The following is a 16,743-nucleotide window of genomic DNA, read 5'->3' on the forward strand; positions in this document are numbered from 1 at the left end:
CACTAATAATCAAAATCAATGGATGGTGAAACAGCCCCTAAAACTTTAATTTAGGAGCAATGTTACCCGGCGTTTGGGTAACTATGCTCCTGAATTTAATTTCATTCATAATTCATACTAGGAGGCGTTTGGTGCATTTTTACACCATGATTATCATTGCACTCCGTCTTATCACTGTACGGCTTCTGACAGGAAAATAAAAGAAAATATCGGAGAAAAAATTGAAGCTCAGTGTTGCCACTTTATCAGGCGGCTTGTGACACACAGCGGCATACAATTTGGCCCACTACATACAAAATTACCTATTCCTGCATACATTTGACGGGCAGATTTTATGCCACTCAGTGTAATTGCAAATTTCATAGCAATACGGGCGACAAGGGGGGAGGCGGTTAGCCCCTTAGGAATATATTTCGAGTCTTTTTCAATTATGATTAGATGACTATTAGAGAGTTAAACAGATTATGTTTAAGCGTAACATTTATTTATATTTATCTGAAATTTCGAGTCGAATAAAATCCGTGACAAAACCGTGAACTGTTTTTATACCTTTGCACATAAAGATGGTTGGATTCAACGATTTCTCTAGAAAGTACAAAAATTTAGCATGAAATGGTTTCTTAATGCGAAGTGTCTGTCGGCTCTGTCCGCACGGGTGCGTCTGTAGGCCAAGCTACTATACATTATTCTAAGCGCCTGAGTCTATCTTATCTACTATGTTGTAAAAAAATAGGATCTAGGTCGTTAACTTTTTGGGATTTTGGTAGGCTGTGTCAAATCTGCTTTTCAGTAGAAGGGTCCTTTTTCGAGCGGTTATTCCATATGAATATCGTGGGCAGTTTGTTGACATGGTAGCAAATTCTTTTACAGTTTCCAATTATGTAGTAAAACTAAAGGACGTCTAAAAATAATCTAAACTGCCATCAACATCTACACATAGATATCTAAATAATTATATTCACAAAAAATGTAACCATGAAAATGAGGTGGGTGAGACGCTCGAATGGCCCAGAAATATCTAACTAAAACTGAATACTTCCCTCCAAAGTTTATAATGATTCATTGTTAATTTGCATTAGATGATTAGATTAGATAGACTAGAGATTGTGAAGGGATGTAGACCATTTTTTTGCCTATTGAATGCACTGCTGGGCAAAGGTTTCTCCTTCATTCTGTCACTCGTCTCAGTCAAGAACTTGCTCGAATAACTTATTTTTATTGTTGGGTTTAAGTTTAGGCCATCTCTACGCGTTTTCTTGTTGTTGTTGGATCTAGAAAGGGAGCATTTTATGGCTATCTATTGTTTGCTAAAATATGCTAAATCCCGAATACATAGAAATTTATTTGACATATTCTTATTTTCCCGAAAATTAGATGCCATAATGATACGAATGCAATACGTATTGTTTTCCATATCTTTAAGTGCAATAATAAGTATTATTTAACAGAATATTTAAACGTTCATGCTAAATAGTGTTTATTTTTATTATTGATTAAAATTACTTTTTTCTATTACTTATCTATCTATTATCTTTATTATCCGGTCTACTATAAAAAATACCAAACATCGAAGGCTAAGGCGGGAGCGAAACGGAGCTACCCTAACCTATCCGAGTCGCTTCTGCTCCGAACCGTCTTGCTCGCTCGTTTGGCTCGCTCGCACAAATAAATGTCGCAATTCTAACCTAACCTATGTGGGTAAAATTTACCTAGTTTAAAGGCTTTTTGACGTATGGGATTTATCAGTATACAGTGTCGATACTCACCTTTTGCATGGATGGCAAATGACATTATGGCAAGTGATAGGTACTTATGGCTTACAATGATTATGAAAAATGAAATTATTGAAAGTAATATTATAGAAAACAAAGATTCTGTCATTTGATTAATATGGTAAACAATGAGTAGTGCAAATTAATTTATAAGAAACAATATTATGGCGGTTGAATATTATAGCACATGAAATTAGGGCAAATGAAATTCAGGAAGTACCTAAAGGTATACTGCATTTTATACATATGTATTTATTTGTTTCGCGGATCTAGGAAACTGCTCAAAGCAACAATAAACTAACTTGATCTTATCGGTATGGCTGATGAAACGCGTATATTCGGTTTTAGCCTTTAATCCGAAAAAACCTGTGCCCTTTAGTGTAAGTTTTCGGTTACAACATACATCTCGATCGCGTTCGCGTTAAAATCTCAATTTGTATGGAAACACGAACATCGCAAATTTTAATACGAACGCGATCGAGACGTATTTTGTAACCGAAAACTTACACTAAGGTTACTGGTTACCGAGGTATCACAAAAATTCTTACTTTTTATAAATAAAATAGCTGCCTAATACCAAGTTCGCGACCCCATTAAGCTTTCTCATCCTAATACCGTGACCAGGTCGCACGTGATACCTTCAGGCTATGTTAACATAGTTTATATACCTAGTATCCGATCCAAAGATAACAATATGACTGCTTTTAGTGATTCTTTGATTCCTTGAGAAGCCGCGGGTAAACATTAGTTATTTATAATACAAGACACCAATTTGAAGCTTATAGGTATTTTAAAGGTGACGCAAAAACTAAGTTTCCAAAAATCACACAGAAAAATCAGCACATAATAGAGCCTTATGTAAACGCTAGAACTTCTTCTGCTGACTTGACTCAAACGGTCCGGTCACGATTATGTGGGACTACAAAGCGATCTAAAAAAAACACGGCGGAAAATCTAATTTATCTGTGCATTCAGTCTAATTAGCTTGTCACTATTCAATGAAAAAAAACGACACAGTAATTAAATGGGTGCACAGCACAGATGAATGAGAATGGCCAATTTCATAAACGCTGATAACCTTTTTCACACTTACGTATGACATACAAAAGAGCTTGTAAAATCGCGTCGCTGCCGATCGCGCACGGTCTTGCCTGGATCTTAGCAAGCTTCCCTTCGGCACCATTGCGTAGGATTTATTTACCGCTCATGCATTATTCGACGATCGATCAATTATAGTTGCGCTGCGGAGGCGCCTGCGCATTGTCTGTATTCAATGAGCTTGTTTGAGAGCACCTTTACCGAGCCCGCCTTACTCGTTATACTAATTAGATCGGTTGTGTCGAGTAGTTGAATTTAATTATTAATTAACTAAATATTTGTTCGAAAAAATAATTGTTTTGAAAATTATGGTTCAAAACATTATAAAAGACGCTCTGGTAACTGCCTAACTGCTCCATTATCAGACTATAGACATTCTTAGGCCCACTCTGTCCGCGTAGAATTTGTTTATCAATATCCCGCGGGAACTATGCAATGTTCCGGGATAAAAACTATCCTATTTCCTTCCCTAGGACTCAAACTATCTGTATCTCGAATTTCATCTAGCGATTTCAATGATTCTGCAACACTGATAACGAGATTTGCAAATAAATAAATAATATTGTGTTTACTTACCATAATATTGTATAATTGGAGCTCCTTTAACAAAGATATAAGGATAGCCACCAATCCAAACTTAGGTATTTGGTATTCCAAAGTTAGATGATTTAAGATGTAGTTATTCGAGAAGGTCTTGCGTATTTTTTTTCGGACCCTAGTGGGTGCTTTAAAGTCAAAGTCAAAGTCAAAATATCTTTATTCAATTTAGGCTATAACAAGCACTTATGAATGTCAAAAAAATCTACTACCGGTTCGGAAAAACCTCTGTTGAGAAGAATCCGACAAGAAACTCAACAAGGTATATATTTTTAAACAGATTTACAATATTATTAAATGATATGTATACATCACAAGTATTTCACACAACTTTATTTTTAACACAGTAGGTTCGCTATTTGAAGTGATCGCTAATGCGGATCGGAATTACTTCCAAATATCCCTGTCCAGATACGAGTATAATCATTAAACATGAAACTACCGTGAGACTCACTCATATTAAATGATATTATAACGGATAACTCACGTCTTAAACCGAGTTTAGCTCGACATGTTTCGGGCTATTTCGTAGCCCTTCCTCTCAGGAACGCCGGCGGAGCGGTGGCGCGTAGTGTGCGTGTTGCGGCAGCCGCCGAGTCGCGTGCTCCTGAGAGGAAGGGCTACGAAATAGCCCGAAACATGTTGAGCTAAACTCGGTTTAAGACGTGAGTTATCCGTTATAATATCATTTAATATAATCATTAACTTTATAAAACGCCTTAGATATTAATGTCTTCTTGACAATAGATCTGAATTTTGTATCTGTTTCATTTATAATATTTTTTGGAATTTTATTATAAAAACGTATGCAATTTCCCAGAAACGACTTTTTGGTTTTAGCCAGTCTGTAAGATGGAACTTTAAGCTTCCCTGTGTTTCTAGTAGCCTTTGGCTTATCGACGTTAGTGGGAAAATCACATATGTTCTTCCTTACATACATGATTATTTCGCCTTTAATGTAAGGATACATTCGTCTTTAATGTCAGGATTTTGAATTAAGAAATAATTATGAACCATAATAAGGAAGTTAGTTATTAATTAGAAGGTTTCAAACGTCTAAATTAACACTCGTGTACTTACCAGTGGCAAGGTTTATATAGTTATACAAAATGGCCGCGTAATGTTTTAAAAACGGAAGGAGTTAACATCCTCAATCGGTTTAAATATTTATTTATTAATGCAAGAAACATGTCTACTTATGTTGTTATGTCATGTTATTTGGCTGATGCAAAAATAAACCAGTTTTTTTTTCATATTTGAATAAGTGAGAGGTTCGTAGTTGATATTAATTTATACGAAGATTAATTAATTGTCGTTTTGTACATTCGTATTGGTTATCATAATTTTTGGGGGGTAATGACCTTTTTAGGGTCCCGGAGCCAAAATGGCAAAAACCCTTATAGTTTTGCCAAGTCTGTCTGTCTGTCTGTCTGTCTGTTACTTTGACAAATAAAGACACACTTTGCCTTTAGTAGATAGTGGTAGATAGAAGAAACATAATTGAAGTTAAGGGTAGAAAAGAAACCAGTGTGCTGAATACAATGACTACCGTTCTATGCACAATGGGTTTGCGTATACATTTGATGGATGTACACATTGAACAGGACAGAGCAGCTTCTGAGATTAACAACCAGTTCGGCAACTAGGTCACACATAAAGAATCTGTCACCTGCCAGTTACCTAACTCGCGGCAAGTGTGCTAATATTATCATAATAAGCCAACCCCGAACGGAAGTGGGCGAGCATAATCAATCGATTACGACACTGCGGAAACCGAGCCGAATCAAAATAAGAAAGCATCGCGCATTCCGATATAATTACAAAATCGCTCGTGTTTGGGTGCCGGCGGTGAAAGCCGTTGCGTCATCCCATTGGCCGGCGCGCGCCGAGCACGCCCGAGCCGCCCCGAGCGCGCCCGATCATCGCCGACAGCCGCCGAACGTTCCCACGTTTAGCCGTTACATACGATTGTTGACAATTAGAGAGTCAAAACGTCTCGACATAATATCTCGTTGTAATACACGATGATCACACATTTAATAGGTAATTAGTGTTAACAGCGTTAACATATTTCGATTATAATTCGGTGACGCAATACCTTAATTAGAGATACGCATGTTGCGTAAGGCGCGAAGTTCTTAATTTGTGAAATTATGCCTTTCCTCAAAGGTCGGTCAGCTTATCCATAATTAATTAACTTTTTCTTTGCAGAATTAACTGACACAGATCACATCGTGCGTGTAGTTTACCCGGCGAGTTAGAAACTTTTGTTCGTCGAACTGAGTGTTATTTTACATTGAGTAAGTAGGTAGTTTTGATAATATAATATACTTGTTCGAATGATGATTTAATGCCTACATTGCTGAATAGAACAATAACAAGACGAAGAAATGGTTACATATTTGAATATCGAAAGTTAAAATATCTACGGGTAAAATGTCGATGTTCAAAATATCGCAAATTAAAATATCGACTGTATCAAAATATCGAAAACTAAAATAACGAAAGTTTATATTGTCGAATGGTTAGATAATCTACGTCCAATATATCGAAAATATCTTTATCTATAAAAGTGACATCGAAGGATATAATCCAAAATCCAAAATATCGAAGTACAGAGTATCGACAGGGTTGTCGAGCTCTTTCTTACCACAAAATATGTACCATGTTTTTATGCAAATAAATTTTTTATTTTTTTTATGAGTGTATTTGGTCTATGTTCGAAGTGTACCACGTCAAAGACTTTGATATTTCCGGTTAAAAAATGATTGTATGAGTGTTCTTTTGGCCTTGCCCAGCCATTAGATGAAATACTCCTCTAGACTAGACTATCCTTTGATCGCGACTCCAAATCGTTACATGTCGAGAAATACCAATATCTTACTAAATTCACATAGGAATTTCCAGAAATCACATCGTGGTCTTCATTTACATTGTATGACGAACATCCGTGAACATGAATCTCATGGAAATATGGAGACAAAAAACGCCTTCGTTTTGCCGCATATGTGTTATTCCAAACGTCCAGCTCAAACACCAAATTTCACCCAATTTAGAGTTAATTTTAAACGCCTTTATTACGTATCTATTTTGAAGGGATTATTCGACGCTCATGCCATTATTGTTTCTTCCTAGTCGCGATTCTGCACAATATGGATTCCACACATTTGCTTTTGATCACATCCTTATTCTTCGCAGTCATTAGTTTTATACAATCGGTTTCTTCCTAGTCGCGATTCTGCACAATATGGATTCCACACAGTTGCTTTTGATCACATTCCTTATTCTTCGCAGGAGTAGTTTGATGTACCTCGACGAAATCAGTTAAAAGCTATCAATTTATTTCCCATGTAGGTACATGTACAGTCAGCGTTTAGAGATATCACCGGAGCTGACTGCGAAGAATAAGGAATGTCATCAAAGCAAATGTGTGGAATCCATATTGTGCAGAATCGCGACTAGGAAGAAACAATAATGGCATGAGCGTCGAATAATCCCAGTCGATCGGTTAAACATCCGCCGTAATAACACCAAAGCCCTACTCACTTTCATATAATTACACCTCGTAAAAAAGGCAGCTCACTTGTCTCTATTTCCACATGTTATCGCTCCACCCACGGCTTTGTCTTGAGACCTTCAGGCAACAGGTTACTATTGTCTGGAATTGGGGCATCTTTAGAAATCGAATGACTCTGCTACTTTCTTAGCTATTGTGGTAATCAATTAGTTATATCAGCTTTAACTTTGACTAATGGCACGGCGAGGTACGTTACTTGGTCAGGCGAATCTCAGCGAGATTTTATTAGCAGTGCACTAATAAATCAAAGAGAATGAATGTGTGCAAGTGCTGCTTTACAAAAGTAATATGGAATGTTTTCTGAACAACACGCAGATTAACTTTCGTTTTATTTACACGTAATAATCAGGATTAGGATAGTTAAACCTTGTTTATATTTTGTTGTATTTATAATGTGTTATTTTTGATTTCTGTTAACTTTAAGGGAACATTCAACAGGTCAAATGATGAAGTTAATTGGCTTAGATTAAGAATTAAGTGAAACGGTGTACGACTAAAAGATTTAAATTTGTGACTTGATTTTTTTAAAAGCTCATAACTAATGTGTTTAAATCACACACATATTTATCAAAAGAAGGTCAAAAAGTGTGTCAGTATTTGTTTTTTTTATTCACTATATAACTTCACTGTTATTGCTAAAGCTTAAAATTCAAAATTTACAAACTTCGTGAGTGATTTTGAGGTAATAGGTAAGAGAGTTATCAAAAAACTCACTTCTTAACATTGCATAAATGAAATATGTGCGAATTGTAAAACGTCATAAATTAAAAACCTTTGCACTGTTGCGCATAATTATTTGCGACTCTTCTGGCGTTGCAGGTGTCCATGGGCGACGGTAATCGCTTACCATCAGGCGATCCGTTTACTCGTTTACCCCCTATTCCATAAAAAAGTATCACATTTTTGAATTCCAATTTAACCCACTTCAAGTCACAAGTCATTGACTGTAGGTTGGATGACATAATGCAGCAGGTACACTCAGCAAAAAAAGCTTCCATTATTTTTTTATTTTTAAGAGAAATTTATGTATCATTATGTTTTGTTAAACGATATAGTATTAACACGTTTACACGCTGTCACAGTGCCCATTAAAAGCAATCGTGCGCAGTTACTGGAGCGCGACGGTTCTCGCGACTCGAACCGCCCGCGCTATTTGGGTCACTGGCCATCGCAAATGACTGACACATACTTACAATCTTTATTTCAGCGGTTTTCAAACATTATTGGTGACAGAACCCTTTCAGAAATTAAATATGGGCTGGAGTTCTCAAATAGACAAAAATTACTTTAATATTTTCACATGGCTTGTCAAGACACAATGGCACTGTGTCAAGCCGGACAGATAGACGGATAGACAGACCGACAGACAAACAATAAAAGTGTGAGCGAAAGAGAGAGTATATATATGCCACTTAATGCATCCAAACCAATCATGAAGAATATATATTTACGTGTAATAGAAAATTTATTTGCACAAATATTATTTATGTGGCATTAAATTACTCATATTTATGTGTATCAAGATTTATGACAGCTGTCATACTTTTCCCACCTAGTGGTCACGTAACGTGGAAAATGCCGAAATTGCTGCGGTGGTGCACGCGACGCGCGAGTTTCGGCGTTCTTCGTGCAGTCTCATTACTTTAGAATACAGGTTTGCTGTTACGTAGCATGTGGTTAATATACTGTGGCAATTTTAACTTAATTTTATAATACGTTTTTGAACCTATTTTCACTCACGAAACGAAAATGTTTGTGTCTAAATATTATGTATAATGCTTTAGAAAGAATTTTTAAAGTATAAAAAGTATACTATGCACGCGTTGATCCAAGCTATAAAATTATGGAAAATCGTTTAATATATTTTGCACACGTACGAGTAAACTGCAACGTAAAGTGTGGTTGGGTATACACACTACGTTTTTCTAACTCTATGTATCGGTCTGTCTGATACCACTTCAAGCTTAAACCGTTAAACCAACTTTTATTTTATGAAAGACAGTTTGAGACCCTGGGAAGGACATCAGCTACTTTTTATACCAAAGAATTGGAAAGCGCTCGAATTCTTCGCAGACGGAGTCGGCAACTGTTATTAGTATTTCTTCTACCTATATTAATTAGGGCAATCAATATTTACATTATTATACATATATTAAGCCGTAATACTCCGTAGGATTATAAGGAGATACATAAAAGAACAAGGGTCACCGACATAGCCAAGCGAATTAGCTCGTTGAAGTGGCAATGGGCGGGCCAGTATAGCACGGAGAACGGATGGCCGTTGGGGCCGAAAAGTTCTCGAATGGAGACCACGGATCGGCAAGCGCAGCGTAGGACGTCCACCAACGAGATGGACGGGTGACCTGGTTAAAGCCGCGGGTTCACGGTGGATGCAGGCCGCTGCCAACCGAAGCAACTGGAGATCTAAGGGGGAGGCCTATGTCCAACAGGACGTGAGATAATGGTGATGAATATTCGGATACTATGCCATTTACTAAGCCAACACTCAATAGGGCAATACCGTGCGGCGCACCCGCTCGTACGGTTTGGTAAACAATTGGTATGGTAATGTTGAATGCCGTGGAGGTCGCGCGACTAAATTATTGCCAACATAAAGTTTTAATGTTGGTAAAGGTTACGTTATAGGTAGAGTCATTCACGATGACGCGTGCCGTGGTTCTTATTACAATGTCATTAATGTCTAATTTTGACAAAATTACGCGTCTTCGTGGATGGCACTAGGTATAATGTCATCTATCTACAGGTAGGCTGCACATAGGGTAGGTATGTAAAGTAGCTGTTCGGACTTTGAGCTGCGTACAAAAAGCTGTGTACAAAATTGGTTGGTCCAGGCGGTACTTGGCGGAGGTACCTATCAATAAACGACACTACTTTACCTTGCTTTTGTGCTACAAACCGTGAATATTAGTTAGGTGTGTACGACACACGTATATGTTAAAACGCAGAACACGCTCTCTTCCTTTTCCACATCAAAAATCACACTAAATACTCCAGTTCATTATCAAAGGCTTACGACCACCAGAGCGAATAGTCGTTTTCAAAGCAACTTTAACTTACTTTTTAGATACTTGTAACTGACATTTAAGGGTTCCGTAGTCAACTAACCCTTATAGTTTCGCCATGTCTGTCCGTCTGTCTGTCCGCGGTTAAGCTCAGAGACCGTTAGTACTAGAAAGCTGTAATTTGACATGAATATACATATCAGTCACGCCGACAAAGTGGTACAATAAAAAAAAGTAAAAAAAATTTTTTTAGGGTACCTCTACCTACATAGACGTAAAGTGGGGGTGTTTTTTTTTTCTCGACTAACCCCATATATCGTGGGGTATCGTTGGATAGGTCTTTTAAAACCATTTTGGGGTTGCTAAGACAATTTCTCTACTCAGTGTTCTTTTTGCGAAATATTCAACTTTAAAGTGCAAATTTTCATTGAAATCGAGCGCCACCCCCTCTAAAATCTAAACTGTTGGGTGGAAAAAATTCAGAATGGTAGTAAATATATCAAATTTACAAGGAAAATTATAGCGGCTTAGATTGCTTGAGAATTATTAGTAGTTTAAGAGTAAATAGCAGCCTAAGGTATAAAATATACCTAAACTTGGAAGATTCAGTACACAATACGAAATCCTTAGAAAAATATTATTTGATTTTTTCGTAATGGCTACGGAACCCTATCCTGGGCGTGTACGACACGCTCTTGGCCCGTTTTTGTAATTTATGATGTATATTGAATGAATAAATAAACTAAACTAATGAGGGAGGTCCTATGTTAACATTATAATAACATTCACAATTGAACTGTGAAGTTCTGATGGTCCTAAAGGAAGATCAGTTTAGTGCGTCCGTAAGGGCGGCGTTTGGGACAATTTCGTGACCGTGATATGTATTTTACAAGCTTTTATTTAATTTCACCTGTCCCGTTGTCTGTCTGTCTGACTGTAATCAAATCTTGTAAGTTAAATTTGACCAACTTCCAGTAGTCAGATTGACTTGAAATTTGGAATACTTATGTAAATCGCGTGACAATACAATAATCTAGTAGGGACATTCTGGTCGTCCAGCCATGATCGTCTCCGCAGGACGGAACTCTTCAACGGTTAATAGCATCGACTTGAAATTTGGTATGCAAATGTAGTTTGTGACAGACAATGCAAGTACAGCTAGTAGTAAAGCTTGTATTAAAAATGTTTTTTTTTTAATGTTAGATTATTTCATTTCTTTTTCTTTCTCCATGTTATGTCACGTATATGATTTCTTTCATTCTAAATTAGTGTAATTCAATGATATAGACCTAGCTAAAAAAAGTCACTAAAAACGGTGTAACTGTAGAGTTTCTTGTTTTCTTCAGGAGGAGTCTCTTGATTTCTTACACAAGTTGTTTTAAGCAATAGCTGAATGAAAGAAGTTGTACGGTCTACTTGTTAAAAAAGTATTGAAAAACAATGAAACAATGACAGAGGGCGACAGTCATTAGATACGTTACATAACGTCACATGCCCGCGCGCAGCTGATTGAAAACTAATGATCCCTGACAGCGGACAAGAGTGTTCCAAGACGCGCACTTTATCCAATTTCATTATAATTAAGCTCAAGCTGCAAGATTCTTTGTTGTGAAAAACATTCGGGAAAGTTTATGTATGTCTTTGAATTTTCTTTTATTTCAGTTTTATTCTTCGCTAATTGGCAATTTACTACGAGTATAAGGAGTTTTGCATACAATACAATATTAAGCATTACATTACAGTCAGCGTCATATAGTACGTAGCAGTCAAGATCACCAAATACTTGGAAACATACAAAATAGTCATTACCAGTGACTCAGTCAAAGCAGTCAAATTGTTCGAGACATCCATCGTCCATACTTATAACATTCAAGACGACATTAGTACCGTAGCAGCCAAAGTATCCAAAAGTATGGGACACCACAGGAAAATTGGCTTTATTACACACCGTATAAGGTCCAATGATCTAGTTAGCTAGTCATCTTTAATACAATGTGAACGGTGTTCCATTTTCAGTCTCTTGGTGCAAAATGCACATGTGATTACCTTTTTAATTAAATAGCTGAAGCTTTGGAACCAATCACAGAATTTTACCACTATCTTATGATAATTTTGTGTGACGTGATTTCAAAAAGGGCCCTAAGCGACGGATTACGGTACGTCTGCTGAGTATACGTCTGCTGTTATGGTATTATCAGTAAACAAACATAAAGCTCTTTATACAGGATGTAATTTTGATCGTGATTCAAAATGAGTGTTAGTGTGCGTGTTGCAGCAGCCGCCGACTCGCGTTGCTCCCAGAAGAAGGATTACGGATTAGCCTGATACATGTCGAGCTAAACTCGATTTCAGACGTGAGTTATCCGTTTTGTTATCACTGAAAATTAGTGTTTCAGGCTCAATTAATGCTGGACTATTATAATGCATTAACGCTTTTGTTAAAGTTAGTCCGATAAAGCTTAGAATGTTCATTGCTTTGCTGAAATTAAAACCTGAACTCAATGTATGGATATAGGCAAATTGAATAAGACTTTTTTAAACAAATGATGATATTGTCCAGCATTAACTGGGCTTGAAACACTAATTTAGTATCACGTTTTTCAAGATTGCATCCTCTTTAAATGTATGTAGTATTAATTGTAATAAAAAAGTTGTAGTACTCCATTACGTAATTATATTACTGTCTCTAATGTTTTTAATTATATTACAATAATTTTAGAGGTTTGGTAATTTTAGAGGTTGGGATTGAAAAACCCCAGTGATGGGCTATGGGTTATCAACTTAACTTTTAAGGATAAGAATAAAGATACACTCTTGGTACGGTAACCAAAAGACGCGTTTCAAACCTCACCCAGACACCTGAAAAGCCGTTTCGTTTAAAAAAAACTTGACTTTCAAGCTCTGCTAAAATAAACAAAAAATATAACTTGTACGTCAAAAATTCCTCATAATTGTCCAATCCACCCTCACACACCTCCCACTTTCCCACCCGAGTTACTCCAGGTCAACAAGCTTTCGTGCACTTTCTTCGTTGCGCGGACGCAGGTCAACTCACCGTGCAGTGTCCCGTCTAGAAAGTGAAACTTGAACGCATACTCCGATGTACCCACTTTGAAAACACTCCACTTCGACTACAGAAACAAAACACTGCACAGAAAAAAATCTTTAAAAAGAAGTTTTTTTTATTTGACACTCGGATCGTCACTTGTCGGGTGTGCGGGTTGGCGCGGCGTTTGCGACTGCGCAGTGAGAGCGGCGCGGGCGTTGTGTAAGTTGGAAGTGGCAACGTGCGATCTGTTACAAAACACCTTTTTCTGATGTGAAAAGTACGTGACATGTTTACAAAGATGAGGGATTATGCAAAAGGTTTTTTAGGTTGGAAGGATGGTTGGTGGTCAGTCAGTTTGGGAGACTAGGTTTTAAATGTTTAACTTGACTCTATATATATAAAAAAAAACTTTTATGTAGCTTTTATCTGGCTGCACAGGCTGCTCTGAATCATTAGGACTGACAGTTGAGTTTAAATTCGGGTATTTATTAAAATCTCATCCCATTATAAACACTAGAATCCCAAGAACCAGCCATTTACATAGGAAATTTGATAAATATTATTCCACCAGTTGAAAAGTCTTTAACGAACATAGAGCCTTCTTTTTTATCCAGGAAAAAATATAGGTCACGTGCCAAAACAATTCACAACAATAGTTATTTGTGTCACAAGGGAGCAAAATGGTGTATTTACGGCGAGGGCGTACATTGAATCCAGAATGTAGCGAAGGATTCTATAATAGAATCCTGAGCGTAGCGAGGGATTCTAAAGTAGAATCCTGAGCGTAATGAGGGATTCAAGTGTTAACGCCCAAGATGAAAATAATTTTGCTCCCGAGTCGCTCATACAACTTTTCACACCGAGCATTAAGAAACTTGAAAAAAAAAATCTAAATATTATTAAAGAACAACCAGCATAGAAAATGGCATGGCTTAACAATTATCAACTTCAAAAAATGGCATTTGCAATAAAACACTTAGAAAAGCCTTGAACAGAAAAGTTGCACTTTGCTCCCTCTCGTCAGGGAGTAAAAGTTACTTTTCTGAAGGAGAGGTGTGAAATATTTATTTCTCGCGACATGAAATGACAATAGTATTCGCAATATATGTAGCCAATACTTTTTTTCGTTTAGTGTAAATGACCTCATTCTAAGTGCGGTGATTGTCATAACCTGCGTACACGCAAGTTGGGTGACGCAACAAGCGGAGAAACTGCGGGGCAACTACGAAATTTGAAAATCGAAGCTCGTATCGTACCGTCCTTCTCACTCTCATATTAAATAATATAAACGTCAGCGGAACGGCAAGATACGACGTTAGAATATTACACTTCGTAGTATAGGGTTTGAGCAGACGGACGGACGGAGAAGAGTTAGAGGATGTTAGTAATTCTTGTAAGTAGATAGTTAATTACTTAGCGTAGAGGACGGACGTGGTTAGGTTTAGGTCAGCGATAAATACTAACTAGATAGCTTTTTATTCCGTTTTCTATGTCTTCCGTTCTAGGAAAGAATTATTTATTCTACTTTATTTTATGCAACTTTTCTACCGAGAGACAGCGCGAGTGAAGCGTCTCCGTCTTAGCTTTTACAAAAACTCTTTCGTATTCTGTCCGGCTGTTCCCTACAGATTGCATTTCTCAATGTATTCTCGTGAAATTTTGGGAGGGGTACGAGAGTATTTGGATTTTTGGTCGGTTCAGCTATCGGTAATTTATCAGAATGTTGGAGAGATGGGGGTTGAATTGAAGATGTAGACAATATCAGCCATTCCATTGCTTGGTATATTGTACATACATAGAGTCACTATAGCTTTAATTACTGGTATTTTGAATGGACGGTTGGTGTATGCCTTTTTAGGGTTCCGGAGCCAAAATAGCAAACACGGAACCCTTATAGTTTCGCCATGTCTGTCTGTCTGTCTGTCGGTCTGTCCGTCCGTCCGCGGCTTTGCTCAGGGACTATCAATGCTAGAAAGCTGTAATTTTGCACGGATATATATGTAAACTATGCCGACAAAATGGTACAATAAAGTTTTTTTGTAGGTACCTCCCATAGACGTAAAGTGGGGATGATTTTTTTTTCTCATCCAACCCTATAGTGTGTTCCGTTTTTACCATTTTGGCTCCGGAACCCTAAAAATGAGTTCTTCCCGAGGGCACGCGATCAAGGAATCCTTTGCAGAAAGCGTATTTTTTATTTTCCTTAATTGATTTGAACGTATTATTTAGTTGTAGCTTTATAATACGAGTAAGTAATACGGTCAAGGACTTTAATTCATGAGCCACCGTGGAACCATTTCACAGTAAACATGATAGTGTAGTGACATCGCATTAATTAACTAGGAAAACCGTAATGACTTTTCCTTTTAAAAAGTTCTACGAGTATGGTGGAATTAAAGTCCTTGGCCGTGCGTAAGACGCGCGTTGATGTCAACGGTACTGAGAAAGGCCGATAGAAACATGACACAATATTAATGCAATCCTCTATCGCATGTACAACGGGAGTGCTCCGAGGAGTTATTGGTTGATCCCTGCCGCATCCTTTCCGCCACCGACCTACGCGACAACACTTCCATCCTCACCATTTAGCGGTTGCGCTCCTCTACTGTGCGTTTTTCCAGAAATTTCCTGCCTCGCACCGCAAAACTCTGGAATGCACTATCGCCTGCCGGTATTCCCGGACCGATATGACCTTCAAGTTTCAAGAAAAGAGCGTACTCCTACTTTCGCAACGCACTTGTGACTCTTCTGGTATTGCAGGTGTCCATGGGCGACGGTAATCGCTTACCATCAGGCGATCCGCCTGCTCGTTTTCCCCTATACCATAAAAAAAATGCAACTCATTTTTCTTCAATTAATTAATAACTATTACTTTGCTCGCCCGCGTTTATGATTGCTAAGTACCTATAATTATTATCTATGCAACAAAATGTATGTTCATGCAAGAGTATGAACACCCATTTGATGGAGGAGCTCCTTAGGAGTAAGGGCGTTAGCAAGAATTTTTTTGTAACTACAAACTCCTTATAAATTACTACTAGCTGTTGCCCGCGACTCCGTCCGCGTAGAAGTATGAAAAATAGTTTACATCCTATTCTCAGACCTACCGAATATTCGCTCATCCAGTAGAATCCATACTTATACATATGTGTGTGTTTGTCCGTCTTTCGCGTCGAAACGGAGCGACGGATCGACGTGATTTTTAGCATAGAGATAGTTTATGGACCCGAGAGTGACATAGGCTACTTTTTATCCCGGAAAAATGCACAGTTCCTGAGGGAATAGCGCGCGATTACCGAATTCCACGCGGGCGAAGCCGCGGGCAAAAGCTAGTAATGTAATGACATATTTACACCAGTTTTACCCCCTTATTCATAAAACTTAACAAGCCTATGTTAACTAACAAATGCTTTGTCCCTTTCTAACAAATACATATGTCGAAGTGACAGATAAGGACAAACGAATTTTAGCGGCATTTTAACTAAAATAGGTTTGATTGTCGTTTATGAATAAGGGGGTTAGATTTTAAGGGGCTGTTTCACCATCCATTGATTAGCGTTAACGACGGTTAAATGTGATGCCGTCTCCGTCTATTCTAACAAAACAAATAGAGAAGGCATCACACCT

The 16,743-nt window shown here is 37.7% G+C and overlaps 1 protein-coding gene across 1 annotated transcript in view; it reads right to left on the reverse strand.

The window, feature by feature from the left end:
• Positions 1-13,319, reverse strand: part of LOC141429818 (uncharacterized) — a 37,110-nt gene extending 23,791 nt beyond the window's left edge. The window contains 1 exon segment of the mRNA XM_074090369.1: positions 13,123-13,319. The gene's annotated coding sequence lies outside the window, so the exon portion shown is untranslated.
• Between the last annotated feature and the right edge of the window lie 3,424 nt (positions 13,320-16,743).

The sequence above is a fragment of the Choristoneura fumiferana genome, chromosome 7 (assembly GCF_025370935.1).
Source record: "Choristoneura fumiferana chromosome 7, NRCan_CFum_1, whole genome shotgun sequence".
Taxonomy (NCBI): Eukaryota; Metazoa; Arthropoda; class Insecta; order Lepidoptera; family Tortricidae; genus Choristoneura; species Choristoneura fumiferana.